We start from the raw sequence: 16,176 nt of genomic DNA on the forward strand, positions 1-16,176 counted from the left end.
GGTCCACAGAGCCATAACTTTTGTCGATACCATACTTATCTTTTAAATTGTTTCGCCTCGTGGTCACTTCTAGGGATGCAGGTCCATGGCTCCTCGACATGTTTCGAGGTCGTTTCTGTTAGTGTCTCCAACTTTGTGTAAAAACAATGAAGGTGAATTGTGTAGCACCTTTGTTTATAATAGTTGAACAAAACATAGACATTGTCTCAATGATCCAGACTCAACAAAATTATGTTGCTAACCGAAAATGAAAATCGTCACACGAACAGACAAGCCGCAAGAGAAGAAAATCGTACAGCACAGTTAGAGGGTCTACCTTTGACTACTACACGTTGCTAGGTGAGACAGCTTTTTTAACCTGTTGCTCATGACTGCATTGCTGGAGTCTCTTAGTTATATGTCAGAATGATGACATGATTTAAACCATTTTAAACTGATGTCGTGTTGCTAATTTAGTCTGAAAGATGAATTTGTTTTTCATTCAGAAATTCATAATATTAGTTTGCAAGTCATGTTTATAAGAAATGAACTGTACCAAACTGGATTCAATGTAGCGATAGAAGAACAAACATTACCATAATATTACCGAAATGAAAATATGATAGCTTGTTATTGCCATAAATATCGAACGAAAGCATTTGATCTAGGGCATATGAACCTGAAACTAACTTTTGCACATACAAAGTTCCTGTTTTAATTAATGAATATTAATTAAAATTTTCTCGTTTCACTCTGTGAGTCGCAGCTGAAGGGTTTAGACCTTATGTTACGACTGAGAGAGTCGACTTTCTTCGAAACAGCTGTCTGCGCGGTTGTTATTTCACGCTAGACTTGAGACTATTCTATGAGCAACACTATCAACTGCTTCACTTCCTACCAAACAGTTCATGAGGGCTTCCTTCTAACACGAATATGGTTTTATTTGTAGTTCAAATGCACATCAGAAGGTCCTGGTTCGCTTTCTCGTCAACTACTTCGAAGGAAAAACGAAACAATTCTCCCAATGGCATCCAGAAGATTGGTTTTCCACATACTCTTATGTCTCTAACGTTTTGGAATTAGTGAAGAAATTTTAATCTTATTTTGTAATTATCATGTTTGGAGGTATTGTCTAATTTCAGATTTAGGGAGATTAGAAATACCAGGGCTCCTGTAGTGGAGACTCAGAGTTTAACGTGAAATTCAAGACTCAGTGCGACTTTTCAATTTACATACACATTCCTCCTCCTCCTCCTCCTTCTCCTCCTCCTCCTCCTCCTCCTCCTCCTCCTCCTCTTCTTCTTCTTCTTCCCCCCTCTTCTTCTTCTTCCCCCCTCTTCTTCTTCTTCCCCCCTCTTCTTCTTCTTCCCCCCTCTTCTTCTTCTTCCCCCCTCTTCTTCTTCTTCCCCCCTCTTCTTCTTCTTCCCCCCTCTTCTTCTTCTTCCCCCCTCTTCTTCTTCTTCCCCCCTCTTCTTCTTCTTCTTCTTCTTCTTCTTCTTCTTCCCCCCTCTTCTTCTTCCCCCCTCTTCTTCTTCCCCCCTCTTCTTCTTCCCCCCTCTTCTTCTTCCCCTTCCCCTTCTTCTTCTTCCCCTTCCCCTTCTTCCCCTTCTTCTTCTTCCCCTTCTTCCCCTTCTTCTTCTTCCCCTTCTTCCCCTTCTTCCCCTTCTTCTTCTTCCCCTTCTTCCCCTTCTTCCCCTTCTTCTTCTTCCCCTTCTTCTTCTTCCCCTTCTTCTTCTTCCCCTTCTTCTTCTTCCCCTTCTTCTTCTTCCCCTTCCCCTTCTTCTTCTTCCCCTTCCCCTTCTTCTTCTTCCCCTTCCCCTTCTTCTTCTTCTTCCCCTTCCCCTTCTTCTTCTTCTTCTTCCCCTTCCCCTTCTTCTTCTTCTTCTTCTTCTTCTTCTTCTTCTTCTTCTTCTTCTTCTTCTTCCTCCTCCTCCTCCTGAAATAACATTAAACCTGAGGGGGAATTATAAAACAATTCTGCCATAGGTAAAGGCAAAATTACCAAAGACGAAGGCAAATCATTGGCAAATATTGTAGATAGAATGTATTAAGATTGAGTACAGAAATTTCGAAATCAAAGTTACGTATTAAATAAATTCTGTCACTGCATTTCACTCAACGAGGGGAGTCTATATTTTTTGTGAGAATGGGTAAAAAATAAAATAGTTCTGGAGGCGCCGGGTATCGATCCCGGTACCTCTCACATGCTAAGCGAGCGCTCTACCATCTGAGCTACGCCCCCAGTGCAAGGCAGCTTTGTCCGCCACAAGTAGTAGCGTTAGTAGGGCGAGGGCGGTCCACTTTCTCTCGGCCCTCGCTGGCCGCCTTCCAGCACGCCGCGCCCGACCGCGGGACTGGATCAAGCCGCACGCGGCAGAGGCTAGTCGGCGGTCGCTGTAACCGCAGCATACGTCACAACGAGGTGGCCACAGACAGGCATCTTTCAACATATGTATGATCAGCGCTGTGGCGGCACAGGGGTACAGTGAAGAAGCAAATGTTCCATATTTATACAAGTAACATCTGAATTATATTTTTGCTATGTCGGAAGAAGAGATCAAGAAAAGAGATGGAAGAAGGGCACAGCAGCAAGGATTGATCAAGCCAAGAGGAGTTTCTGTAGAGCGGATCGGTTTATACCATCTAAAATTACAGGCTGTCTCAGAAGGATTCACCCAGTTTGTAAACTCCCCCTTACTTATCGACCTTAATGACAGTAAAAATTAAACCACATGTACCTAATGGAAATTTGGGAGAAGCAATCGTCACCGAAATTAATCTGTCGATAAAGAGGGAGGAAAGGGTTACATCTAAATGAAAGGAAAAATTTAAATGAAACTGGTGGAAATTAATTTTGAAAATGGGTAAAGTTAATAAAGAAAGCAAATGTGCGGTCGTGTTAACAATTAACTGCCGTTAATTAGATATTTGAGATTTGGGGAAATTTATGGTCGCCAGTCCTATGGACAAACTACTATAACAACTGAAAAAGAAAGGTTATTGCACATATAATTAGTACTAAAAGTGTGGCAACTGAAGGTTGACACGTGTTGTGTGAAAACTGAATGTTTGTCAGAAGTAATAAATTTCGCTACACTCTGACTTAATTTAGCAAAAGAATTAATAAAACCGGAAAGTTGAAAGTTAATTTACTGACTGAAATTAATAGTAAACTTTGTTTCTGAAGCACTACGAAATTCAATGAAATAAGGTTAGTCTTGGGTTACTACAACAATCATTTCAAAAGCTACTTGAATCTACGCAATTTAGAAATAAGAGATTTAACTTTGAACTTGAATTAAATGATTCTGGACAATTAACAATAGTAAAATTTAGTACGTACCATGCTGAGCTACAGTCACAGGTAAGCTAAAATATGGCAACAGAACTCGCACTTTTAATTTCTGCTTGTGTAATCTCAATATTGTAGCCAGCTATGAATACCCTAACTGAACTTTGAAATTAAAGCGGTGAAATCGAATGATATTACTTTAATGCTAGCGTTTGAATTTTAACGACACTCGAGTTCATTCCAGAAAAGGATGGGACCCTGCTTGGTAATGCAATTGGGACAATGAGCAACAAAGGTTCATGCTAAGTTGCTGTATTTTAGTAATAGTAATGGAATAGTTTGAAAAGCTGAGGTCTGCCATACAGTTCTAAAACTTTACGTGCTTTCAGTCTTCTTTGTTGGTTGATTGAAGGTTTGAAGTCGTCGATCGAGGATGTGGTGATAATCACTTATTTCGGCCGTTGCTGTTGTAGAAGCTGGATGTGGGCGCACCTCCTTCTCGACACGGTCACCAGGTGAAACGGGCTCTTGATGTGTGCCAGCTAATGTTGCCCGTCCGCGACACCGTGCCAGAAACTATCATAGCAAGTCGAGTGCAATTACATGCTGCCAAACGCCGGAAGCGCGGCAACTCGCAGGAGCGTCACTCAACACGCCTGCTCCACCGCCCTACTCCCGTCAGACTCCGCTCTGCCCGCGCTCCACGCGGCGGAGTTAACACTACCAAAGATCCTAAACACTTCGGTTCTCCACACGACCTATCGATGTAATCGTTCGATAGCATAGTTTTCCCTAGGCAAGACCCAGCGTAAAAATACAAATAGTATTTAAAAAACAAACAATTATACATCGACATAAATGCATAAATACATGTATACAAATAGTAAAACAATTACAATATATATAGACACAGAAATGTCATATCATCAGGTAACAAAATAAGAAAAAAAATTATAGTACAATAGATGGAAATAGGAGGATATGCATGACACTGTTCACTGGGAGAACTCGAAGGACAGGTTTAGCCGTCTAATTAGAAAAGTTTTCCTGTCCTTTGCGCAAAATGCCACCTTTACTTCGTGAAGTGAGATAATTGTATATCAGGTAAGTGTAGGTGTAGGTGTCTGGGCGGGTGTCTAGTGTGCTATCATGTTTGTGCCGGAAAAAGACGAAAGGATGGAGAAGGTGGAACCTGATGCCCACACGTATCTTACACCAGTCTAAAGCCACCAACGGGGATTCCGAACTTACAGTCTACATTCGACTGATGAATCACTAGCAACAGTCCACCAACAGTCTCATATGCCCTTACATCACGAGACAATGCGGAGAGGTTTGGAATTTAATCGAGGACATATGCGCAAAGCGTAACGAAGAGGAACTCGATGCCACCAACTCTCATTCTGTTTGATGCAAAAGCAAATATAAAGCAGCACGTGATATACTCAAGCCGTTTCCCATCCAAGAACTGGCCATGTCCGACGTCGCTTAATTTCTGCAATCTGACGAGAGCCAGTGTATTCAACGCGGCCAGACCGCTCCACGAGGCCATATCTTGCAGATGAATGCACGAGGATTGTCTGGAAAGTAAATTCCGACCGGTCGTGAAATTGAAACCGCAGTGAAAATCAGATGTTTATTTGCAGCCTTTCAGTTACAACTGCCAGCTATTTATCTAGATAGCCCCCGCTCCGACTTAAACATTTCCGTAGCGTTGTATCAACTTTTCATTAACCTATCGTAATACGCATACTCGTTAGGCCAACGAAGGCGAACGAACGACACCCAACCACTTCGTTGAACGAGATTTGCTTAATGTGTACACGAGGCAAATCTTAGCCAAAGCAGCGGTAGGCTTTGGTTGCAGTTCTGTCTGCTGACGGTTATATGCAAGCGTTGGCGGATGGTGGATGTCGGGTCGAATGTTAGTTGGTTCAGTAGCGATTTGTTGTGTCTCTAGAAGGGGTGTGTATTTCAATTTTTCAGAGTTGCTACAAGTCACACTTAGTATGTTTTATTGAAAGGTTTCGCTGTTTAATTTAATAAGAGCATGATCAGAAACTCTGGAAATTACATTTTAAAGTACAGTAGTTGGCGGTTAAAGAGCGAAGCCAGTCAATAAAACTTACTAAGTGCGACTTGTGGCTGTCCTGGAAAACTTAATTTCAACAGTCGCTCTTTCGCCTACAGGCAATGCCTGCTCTCGTTAAGGGTGTGTATTTATTGGTTTAAAAATAATGGAGTATGGACTGGAATATGGAGACAGCATTAAATCTGATAGTTATCGTGAACGGGAATGTTTATGGGCTTCTACGAACTGCGATTGTAAAAACAAACGGAAAAGACTAGACTCTTGGAGGGCAGCAACTCAGTTGTTAGAAAGTGACGCCTTTTCGCCCTGAACTACCAAGAGAACAAGAGAAACAAAACAAAACTCGGAGAAACTATTAACTTCCTGCAGAGTATCAGATCTCCTAAAAGAGGCGTTGTCTTCGAAAATTTCAAGAACTACACAATTCAATAGCCATTCTAAATCTGTAGCTTTCATTCGAAAAAAAAGTGAAATAGGCCATACTCGAATGCAGCGTTAAGTTAGACATAAATTTTGTCTTACCACGCCGGCCGGTGTGGCTGTGCGGTTCTAGGCGCTTCCGTGTGGAACCGCGTGACCGCTACGGTCGCAGGTTCGAATCCTGCCTCGGGCATGGATGTGTGTGATGTCCTTAGGTTAGTTAGGTTTAAGTAATTCTATGTTCTAGGGGACTGATGACCTCAGACGTTAAGTCCCATAGTTCTCAGAGCCATTTGAACCATTTTTTTTTGTCTTACCACACTGTTCCTTAGTTTTAAAAGAGAGGTCGTCCACTATCGTTGTTTGTTCTTCTTCTTTGCCTCATGATCGGCTTCTTGCAGTAAAATAACAGCTGGACATACGACGGCTGCTTAATCATCTTCTTCCCTTATACTATCGGCCGGTGAAATTGTAATTAAAACGCTACCTTATAACAATAACAGAACAGGAACAACATCGACAATTTATCAGCGCCAATTGCGATTCCACATGCCCTAATCCCTTGGCCCCAAGCCCTTCGTTTGGTGTGGATGAGAATCAGAACGCTAATGCATCGGTGGCTAACGTTCGGCCGAATCTGGTCGTTTGTTGGCCTTCACCGGTCTAGGGCGTATCCGCCTATAGAAGGCAGCCACTTGCGCTTTCCACAGTTCTCTACGCTGGTCTGAATCTCGTTGTCTGTGCCAAAATTTTGTCTACATAGTCAGTGGTTCATTTTGGCAGGGACAAAAATCAGAGGGATCACGTCCGGGATGTATGATGGGTGACCAAACACTTCCCAGCGAAAACGCAGCAGGAGCGTCTTCCTAGCACCTGCAGTGTTCGGCCGAAAATTCTCATGAAAAAAGACGTACATGACTTTACGTTATGTAGGGTTGAATGAAAACAGGCGAAATCTCTCGGTAGGCAGCCGTACTTGGCGGAGACTCTACTCTCTAGACATCTCGAAGTGCTCACTGTGCGTTCAGAACTGCAAAGTGCCACATGACACGGTCGACGGGTATAATGTAGACACTACCCAACACATCTCTGCAAACCTTCATCGGATTTTCACTTCAGTTTTCAATTCGCGACCAATCGAAACTTACTTTCTAGAAATCCCTGTTTCATGTGGTCGGCAGCAGAGTTGTCCGTGATGCAGCTAGACCATTTGTTCGCTCGCTCATTCATTACCCAAGGTGCGTAGAGTCGAGACAGCACCTTCTAAAAAAGGAAAGAAACTCTTAGCACTGCCCTGTGACGTCATCGCACGTAGTCCGAGGCAGGCGCGCCGGCGTCAGTGTAGTCTATTCCGTAAACGGACGCGGAGAAAAGAAATTCGCGAAGAAATCGAGTTGAACTCACCGATGATTTATACAACAGCAATATTTCTTCCTTGAAATGACATTACTGTTGTATTTGTAACTTATTGCTGAGTAGTTTTGAATGGGTTCGAAACAAAATAATAAAATTATGGGTATGTTTATTTTCAAACAATGTAATTGTGTAGGGCGCTTACATGTATCTGAAATTCAGACCCAGGAATTAAGACAATTTGCAGAAAAACTGATAAGTTATAGAAGTAACTTTTTACACATGTGTTGACATGTTTTTTATTTTGTCGTCTACCGGACTATAAACTCAATAAAATATCAAAACATCTGTCTACATTTGCTATATACACCTACTGTGGCTTTTTTCGTTTTGTGGACCTCTATCGATATTTCTAAAGAAGATAATTGTTTCTGCATTGTAAGAGCGGAAGTATTTTTCACTCTTAGTGTCACTCCTTGAATTAAGAACATGGATTTGGAACATATGTTTGATTCAAATAGCTTTATTTATTGGAAATTTACTAATACGATAGCTACGGTACTCTCAACTGCGTTTTTATATACTGTGTAGACCTATACGAAATTTCGACAAGTGGTTTACTGAAAGTTTTTGCAGCAGGAAAGAGAACTGAACACTACAACCAGTCCATGTTGAAGTTACTTATATTCTATGTATACCACACTACATCATAAACCGATTTGTATTACTAGCAACAAACACTGAAGAGGATGTTTATGGCATGTGAATGTAAGGAGTTAATGATATTGAAGAAAGCTTCGCAGGACGTTAAAGTGTCAGATTTATACAAATTTCTACTACTTGCTCCCACGGAATACCGAATTTACGTAACGTAAGCAAGCTAATATGAGAGGAGGGGTCGTCAGGTCAACAAAACGAATCACGATGAACTGTTCTCTTCGTCACTAAATCAATTTCTTTTAGAAACTTCAAAAAACAAAAACAAAAAGTCACTCTTGAAATTGAAGAAAGAATGAAGTTATTCCTATGAATCATTTCTAGGCCCCCGGTTAACATACAATACACTACAATACATTAGTCCTATGAATTCTTGATAACTATTTCTTCCTCATTGCTTCAGTGTCCAGAAATTTAAATAAATCAATTTTTGGACCTGTTTCGTAATTTCTTCTATAGTTCGGCATAAAACAACGAAACGGCAGAGGAAGAACCTCACAGGTTGACCGAACACACAAAGTGATCAAAAACAATTCATGTTCAATCACGTAGTAATTACACTAACGAACAAGCTCAAGTACGATAAATAGCATGCAGTGCTAATGTTTATAAGCTTCTGTTGACTACGTACGACCCCGTGTTGTGATGTCACGCACTACGTGATCAGACTTTCGTTTCTTAGAAGGTGCTGATCAAGATGGCTACAACACATCAACAAAAGCTGCTTTGCGTTGTCCATTTTAATAGGAGCATGCCATCTAAAGCTGTACTGCGTGACTTTCGTAGGGAACACGGCAAAGTATCTCTTTGGTGTCTAAGTATTCAACGATGGTACCAGCAGTGCCGTTGCGCTAATGGCCTCCAGAGTCGCTTCATATCACGATATGTGACTTTATCTTCTGGTCTGTGTGAAAGAATTGGTTTATGTGCGGTCCCTTTCAACAACTCTGGGTGAATTGCTAGGATACATGGAAAAGCCTCGAATGCAAAAGATCCAGACAAGCTCGCAAAAGTATCAGGAGAGTTTCACTATCGTCTGTATGCTTGTCGTTCGTCTGGTGGAGGTCGCATTGAAAATTCTTGAAAAATAAACGAGTAGTTTTAAACGTAATTGTAAATTCTTCTAGCAAATATAGTCTTGTGAAATGAAACGAATCCTCTGGAAGTGCCTTGTATAATCTTTGAGACCGTAAAAATGTGTATGAAAAGCTATTTTTGGAGGACAGCTCTTGGTGGGTGTGAAGCATGGTCATTGAGAATGGCAGAAATGAAATGGACAGAAGGTTTTGCAATGTGGTGTTACAGTTGGATTGAATAAGGAAAGAGGTCGTCCTGCTACAAATCAACGATAATAAAGGCCTAATTAACAACATAATGGTCACATATTAAGAAGCAAGTCGTTGATGGGACTATGTTGAAAAACAATCACGGTACAGGCATAGGTATGAGTATAGAATCATCGATTATGTGGATTGCACCAGTTACACTGAAATGATGAGGATATCTGGCGAGCGGCAGGACTGGACAGGTGCGTAAGTGCAAGTGTAGGGTTGATGCCCGAAATAACTGTTCCCAGACGATAGAGTGTGTGTGTGTGTGTGTGTGTGTGTGTGTGTGTGTGTGTGTGTGTATGTGTGTCCATGGACTAGTGTCTGCTGCTGAGAAATGAATGAACACTGTGGAGCTGAGGAATTGGCGTTAGCAGCAACATACGCTGTCGAATCGGAAGTGGCTGGTGCTTGCGAAGTCGTAATGATAATTTAGCAGCGGTACCATTTATTTACGCTACTATAATCACTAAGCTATTAATTAAAATTCTCCTAAAACACTTATTTTAAAGGAGCACGATAATATAAGCAAAATTACACTGGTCCAAAATTAATAATGATAATTCCAAAACCAATACTGCATAATTGTTCAGCGAGGAAAAAAGCATTATCAGTTCTTCACTAACAGTGGAATTAAATCACTCGGTATTGTTGTTACAAGTCTCCTACTTCAACATTCATACAGATGAAGCGTTTTCGAAAGACTGGTGTAAATTTATTTCAATATTTAATATCTGTCCAGGATATGTCTAAAAATTACGTTGACGGATACACAATTTCCAGGCGTTACGAACTCTGTAACGACAGTACCAGAAAATATGAGACGTGGAAGAAGTGCTGTCACTAAATGGAGATTGCTTATTAAAGTAAATTGCATAAATGAACAATTAGCTATAACGCTCGCTATTAGCCCATAGACGCCAGTTGCCACGTTCAAATGAATACTGAAATAGCGCACATTTTTGTCGCGTGGATATTACAGTGACATAGCTCTGTGACAAGTTTTCGTTTGATGCAGCACATGTGTTTCCTCGCGGTGAAGGTGGAATAAACAGTAAAACAACCACTTCGTTCACACTGAACAAAATTTGCATATTTTCACCCGAAGCGTGAACTACAGCGTGAAACTTACTCCAGATATCACTCCTCCGTCAATGAAACGTATTTGAAATTGTATACCTTGTATCAATTAATTTGATCGCAACAATCAGTCATTTCGCCTTGTCAGTGCCATTTTACAGCAGCAAGATCGTCCAGTCATCTTCCGTACTCACAGTAAGTCACGACCTATCTTGCACTCCTGCATGCTTTCAGGAAGAGAGAACGAACCGAACAGTATGAAGCGACCGCAGTGCCACAGTTCTCAGATTCGACATACTTGTAGAACCACGGTGGGAAGGAAGGGAGCCCGTTAACACAGATGGAACAGCGCCGCCTTGAAATGTTAAGTACGTAACCTGCGACATTATGTAGACTCGTACTCGCTCCGTTTCTGATCTCTAACAAGGAACAATCGAATGATGTTCTGCTGTTTTAAACAGACTGGCCATTCACAGACACCAACAAGTTTTGCACCACCCCTTTAGTTTGAAATTCATGGCATGAAATAAAAAGAACTGTCTCTGAGACAGGAATATATTTTCATGTGCAATGTGTACAGATCACCAAATAAAAAAATTTAATAAAACATATGTGTGACGACAAAATCGTCTGTTGTTTGTTTCTCACAACACTTCTGAGCAGCAACAATGTGTAGTGGAACGCCCACTTGCTCAGGACTAAGCTTGAATCTGTGGTCGCATTCCACCAGTGAGATAATCAAGCCAGCCCTGGACCAAATTATCCATCCCTTCCATGGCAGCTCTGCGTAAATCGCGCAGAGTACACTGTCAACGTCCAGAAACAACTAGTTCAATCGATGTCCATTTTGGGTCATTTAAGGAAACAGGTGGGCTACTCCTATCTGGTGATCAAAACATGCTGAACGAATGCTTTACGAGGATATCCCGATGAACACACGAGTTACCATCCACCAAGATGACATTATCACCAAAATGGTGGCGAAGTGTGCCACTGTTGGTTGCAGTATCTCGTCCATGCACCACAGAGCAGTGAGACTGGCCGCAACAACCACTAGAGGTGTACAGTGCCCCGTGTAATGTCATACCAGAACACCACTCCACCACCACCATGTTGCACATGTGGGTCACAGTGTTGGATTCCCTCTAGACACATTGTCTGTGGTCATTAGGGTGCAAACAGATCCGAGTTTCGTCCGCAAAAAACAGTCGAAAGCAATCCTAACGTATCCATTCCGCCCGGTTTCTTGCCCATCTTCGACGCAGTCCATGGTGCAGTAGTGCTTGACGTAGTCGTTGGGAGTGAAGATCTGCATCGCGCAATCGTTTCGTCACGTTGGTGCGATACATGACATCCTGTAGCTTCTTAGAACGCCGAATTCAGTTCCGAAGCACTCAACCCACGATTCCTTTTATAAAAAACTCGAAGATATCTATTATCCTGTGGACTTGTCGAACGTGAACGGCCTATCCGGAGCAAGTTCTCGAGATTACCCGTCAGTTCTAACCGATTTCATGCCAGCGCCGCATAACTCGGACTGGTGCACACATCGTGTAACTTTCTTGGTTGACAATCGTTCTGTGTGAAACTGGTGATGTGGACCCGATCTTTGCTAACGATTATCCTACGTGGCACGATGGATGTTCACTCTACTGTTTCACAGACCTCAGAAATGCGTCCTTTTTTATGCTTCCGTTTCAACTGAAACGCTGCCATCCATTTGAGTACGGTGTTCTACCTATAGGTAGCCCCCTCATGGTGACTGTGTCTGTCTATAAAAGCAACGTTAGGGGTGACCTTCGGATCGATACAGAAGTAGACACAATTACAACACACCTGCACGACATATCGGGGTGACGCAGAATTTTTGTTGATGTGTGTATTTCGGATGATGTAGACGATATAAAAAGAACATTAGTAGAGATAATAACAGGTTTGTTTGATCTATGAGACAGCATCATAGAAATGCATAAAACATCTACACTTGGAGACACAGTGTATCCCATAGACGTTTCGTGGGCAGATGTAGTACGCCGCGTAGTCACAAAGACTGCTTCCTCTAATACCAGAAACAAAGAGAAAAAGTGTTACAAAATTAATTTTAATAAATTGATTACCGATTCATATTGCTGGCGAGATAACGAGTCAACTCATACCGATCATGGACCGTCAGATGATTAATTTAAAAGTTCATTAATTAAATACTGATTTTTCTTTATCCTTGCTTTCATTTTCAACCACAACATCAGAACTGCCTCTCTGGTGCCTTTACCTTCACAATAGACAAACTGATCGTCATCTAACAGATCTTCAATTTTCTTTTCCATTCTTCTATATATTATTCTTGTCAGTAACTTGGATGTATGACCTGTGAAGGTGATTGTGTGATACTTCTAGCGCATCTTGCAAGCTTCTGAATTGTGTGGATGATATTTCTCCGAAAGCCTAATGGTACGTCACCAGTGTCATAGATTCTACCCACCAACGTCAATAGTCATTTTATTACCACTTCCCCAACGATTTTGCCGACCGTTGGTGGCCGAGCGGTTCTAGGCGCTTCAGTCTGGAACCGCGTGACGGCTACGGTCGCAGGTTCGAATCCTGCCTCGGGCATGGATGTGTGTGACGTCCTTAGGTTAGTTAGGTTTAAGTAGTTCTAAGTTCTAGGGGACTGATGACCTGAGATGTTAGGTTTAAGTAGTTCTAAGTTCTAGGGGACTGATGACCTGAGATGTAGTGCTCAGAGTCATTTGAACCATTTTGAACCCAACGATTTTAGAAACGTTATCTATCCTTCTGTCTTATTTGATCATAAGTTCAAAATGGCTCTGAGCACTATGGTACTCAACATCTTAGGTCATAAGTCCCCTAGAACTTAGAACTACTTAAACCTGACTAACCTAAGGACATCACATGCCCGAGGCAGGATTCGAACCTGCGACCGCAGCAGTCCCGCGGTTCCGGACTGCAGCGCCAGAACCGCACGGCCGCCGCGGCCGGCGATCATTAGTCGTCCAAAGCCCTTGTACATTGTGATTCTAATTCTGGATTCCCTGTTTCTTGTTCTATCACATCAGACAAGATCTCCCTTCATAGAGGCCTTCAATGTGTTCGTTTCACAATTAACAGTTAACAGTACAATTCCCATTGTAATCTTAATGCTACAACACTTGCCTTCAAGTTCACTGAAGATTGTTTTCACTTTTCTATGTGCTGAATCATTCTTCTCGTCAATCATTTCTTTCTCGCTTTCTTCACATGATTAATGCGGACATTTCGCCTTTGCCTCCCTGCACTCGTTGTTTATTTCATTCCTAACAGACTTTTACTTTTGTATTCCTGAATTTCGCAGAACATTTTTGTACTTCCTTCTTTCATCGACCAATAAATGTATGTCTTCTGTTACCCACAGAAAGTGTGCACATACAAATTACAACCGGTGAAATTATAATTTTAAATTTGTAATAATAATGAAACTGGGGTAAATGTAATTTATTTATAGAAATCAAACAGCACAGTAAAAAGGTCAACTCTCTCGCTTTGTCTCGAAAATTATCGGCAAAGATATTAATCCTTCTGGAGAAAGTCTGATTTTAGGTAAATTAACAGTAAAAGCTATCGGTAGTTCCGTTTTCAAATAACGAATTAGTGTCTGTTATAGCTAGGTTCACCTTTCTCGTATCTTACTCAGTAACAACAACATCAAATATTGTGAAACCTGTTTTTAGTTAGAAAAAGTTTTAAGTCTTTGGCGCAGTAAATACGATCTTATGAAGGACATATTTTGTATACTAATATCTTTCTCATAGAAACGTTACACGGACTAACTGTCACGTCCTTGTCATACATATATGACAAGGACGTCATGCTGAGACCAAGGGGAAATCCGTTGTTTTTCAGAAGAACTTACAGCTCTAATGAACCATGTTAGATGGTCGATTATTTTTGGTCACGTCCGAGTCATTTGTGTGGTGCTCCTAAGGGTATTATCGCTTTGTGAAGAGTCGAATGGAGAATGGTCTCTGGTAAGCCACGGCGAGTCCCGCTGAGCGCGCATCGAGACTTGGAATGGGCCTATAGGCGAAGCGGACAGAAACGGTAGACTCTATGCGGGTGTTATAGCAGGTCCGTGGTGTGCTAATGAAGGCACATATAGTGAATCTCGCCATAGCGGATGAAGAAGTCGGGAAGTATTTTTCGACTACGGCTGTCAGATGTACTGTACGGTATGTCGACTTCTGGAACGTTTGAGGTTTTGTGACAGCTCGGACACATGTTTAAAAGCGAGATAGAACTACGTAACTAACGTGTTTCCGGTAGAAGCGTGATGGGAATGCCGTTGACCGAAGATTTCTGGAGCCGGCCGAAGTGGCCGTGCGGTTAAAGGCGCTGCAGTCTGGAACCGCAAGACCTCTACGGTCGCAGGTTCGACTCCTGCCTCGGGCATGGATGTTTGTGATGTCCTTAGGTTAGTTAGGTTTAACTAGTTCTAAGTTCTAGGGGACTAATGACCTCAGCAGTTGAGTCCCATAGTGCTCAGAGCCATTTGAACCATTTGAAGATTTCTGGGAAGAAGGTGTTTCGAGGAACTATTGCGCTCTTTTACTGAAAATTCCAATCTAATGGCACTTCAAGGCACGGCTAGCTGACTTGTACCTAGCGATGTAACGCTGTTGGTACCTTGTTGACTATGAGGCCAGACACGGGTCGCATGAGTAGTCTGGGATGCTGGCCGGTCAGAAGGTGGGAAATTGTTAAGCAATTATCTGTTTGTCGCCGGTAGAATATGATAAAAGTTGTTGGGCTTGGAAAAGGAGAAGGTGAAATGCTTTTTATGTTGCTGTAAATTTATTCACTTTGTATGAGTCTTACGACAGCGAAGTTTTCTAAAATTAAATTACCGATACTTCTTGCAAAGATCGGTTGTTGGCACAAAAGCAGCAGAGGTGGTATTGTATGTAGGAAAAAAAGTGTAACGATTTTAAAACAGCTACTGCTGTATGTTTTTGATGAAAGCTATTGTATTTAATTATTTTTCGTCAGATTATGATCTGTAGGTTTTTTTTTAAGACTTTAAAAAGGTGAAAATATTCAGCAGTTAAGGTGGTAACAGACAGTAAGAGTAAGCATTTTTCACAAAAATCCTCTTTAATTGATCGTGGTAGGTTTCATATTTGCATCTGTTGAAAATTTTTAATGTCCTTAGCTTAAATTAATGTTCGACAGTCAAAGAAGCCAAATATTGAGTATATAGTTCACAGAGGCATTCTGTTAACATTATGGGTAAAACTTGTTACATAATACGTTTTAATTGATTTTGGGAAAATTTCTGAAATTATGTCTATGAAGTTTTTTTTCAGATTGCGACTGTCAATCACCTTTGTAGAGCACGGTATGACCGTTCAGCCAGTTCTGTTTTGTATGTTTGGCTATTCAATGTCACTAAAGTGTTAAAATTCCTTTTTGGGTTTCACTTCTCCCTACAAATCAGTGTCTCTATTCAATCACCTACTGCATGGTTAAATTTTGATTACCTCCTCTTGGGTAAAATATTCCGGAGGGAAAATAATCGCCCATTCGCATCTCAAGCAGGGACCACTCAGGAAGATGTTACAATCAGGGAAAACAAAACTGGCATTCTGCGGGTTGGAGTGTACCTGAAAAAGACCTGGAAATAGAAAGATTTCAGATTATATATATAATGGGAAGGCAGATGTTTAGGAGCGAAATTTTAAACTGTAGGTCATTTCCAGGAGACATGTGGAGTCTACCGTGCTTTATTGCGTATGAACTGAACATTAAAATTTAAGAAACAGGAAAAAGTTAGGAAATTAATCAATGGGATCTGGATAGATTGAAATAAATGGAGGTGGTGAAGAGTTTCTGAGGGAGTATTAGGTAATGATTGGCATAAA

General features: G+C 41.4%; 1 long non-coding RNA gene and 1 other non-coding gene across 2 annotated transcripts in view; one reads left to right on the forward strand and one right to left on the reverse strand.

Annotated features, from left to right (window-relative positions):
• The window catches only part of LOC124607344, a 977,175-nt gene that overhangs the window by 532,311 nt on the left and 428,688 nt on the right, over positions 1-16,176 (forward strand). The gene's annotated exons all lie outside the window — the stretch shown is intronic.
• Positions 2,149-2,221, reverse strand: Trnaa-agc. Its single transcript has one exon. It is a non-coding gene; the product is annotated as a tRNA-Ala (tRNA).

This window comes from Schistocerca americana, chromosome 3 (assembly GCF_021461395.2).
Source record: "Schistocerca americana isolate TAMUIC-IGC-003095 chromosome 3, iqSchAmer2.1, whole genome shotgun sequence".
NCBI classification, from domain to species: Eukaryota; Metazoa; Arthropoda; class Insecta; order Orthoptera; family Acrididae; genus Schistocerca; species Schistocerca americana.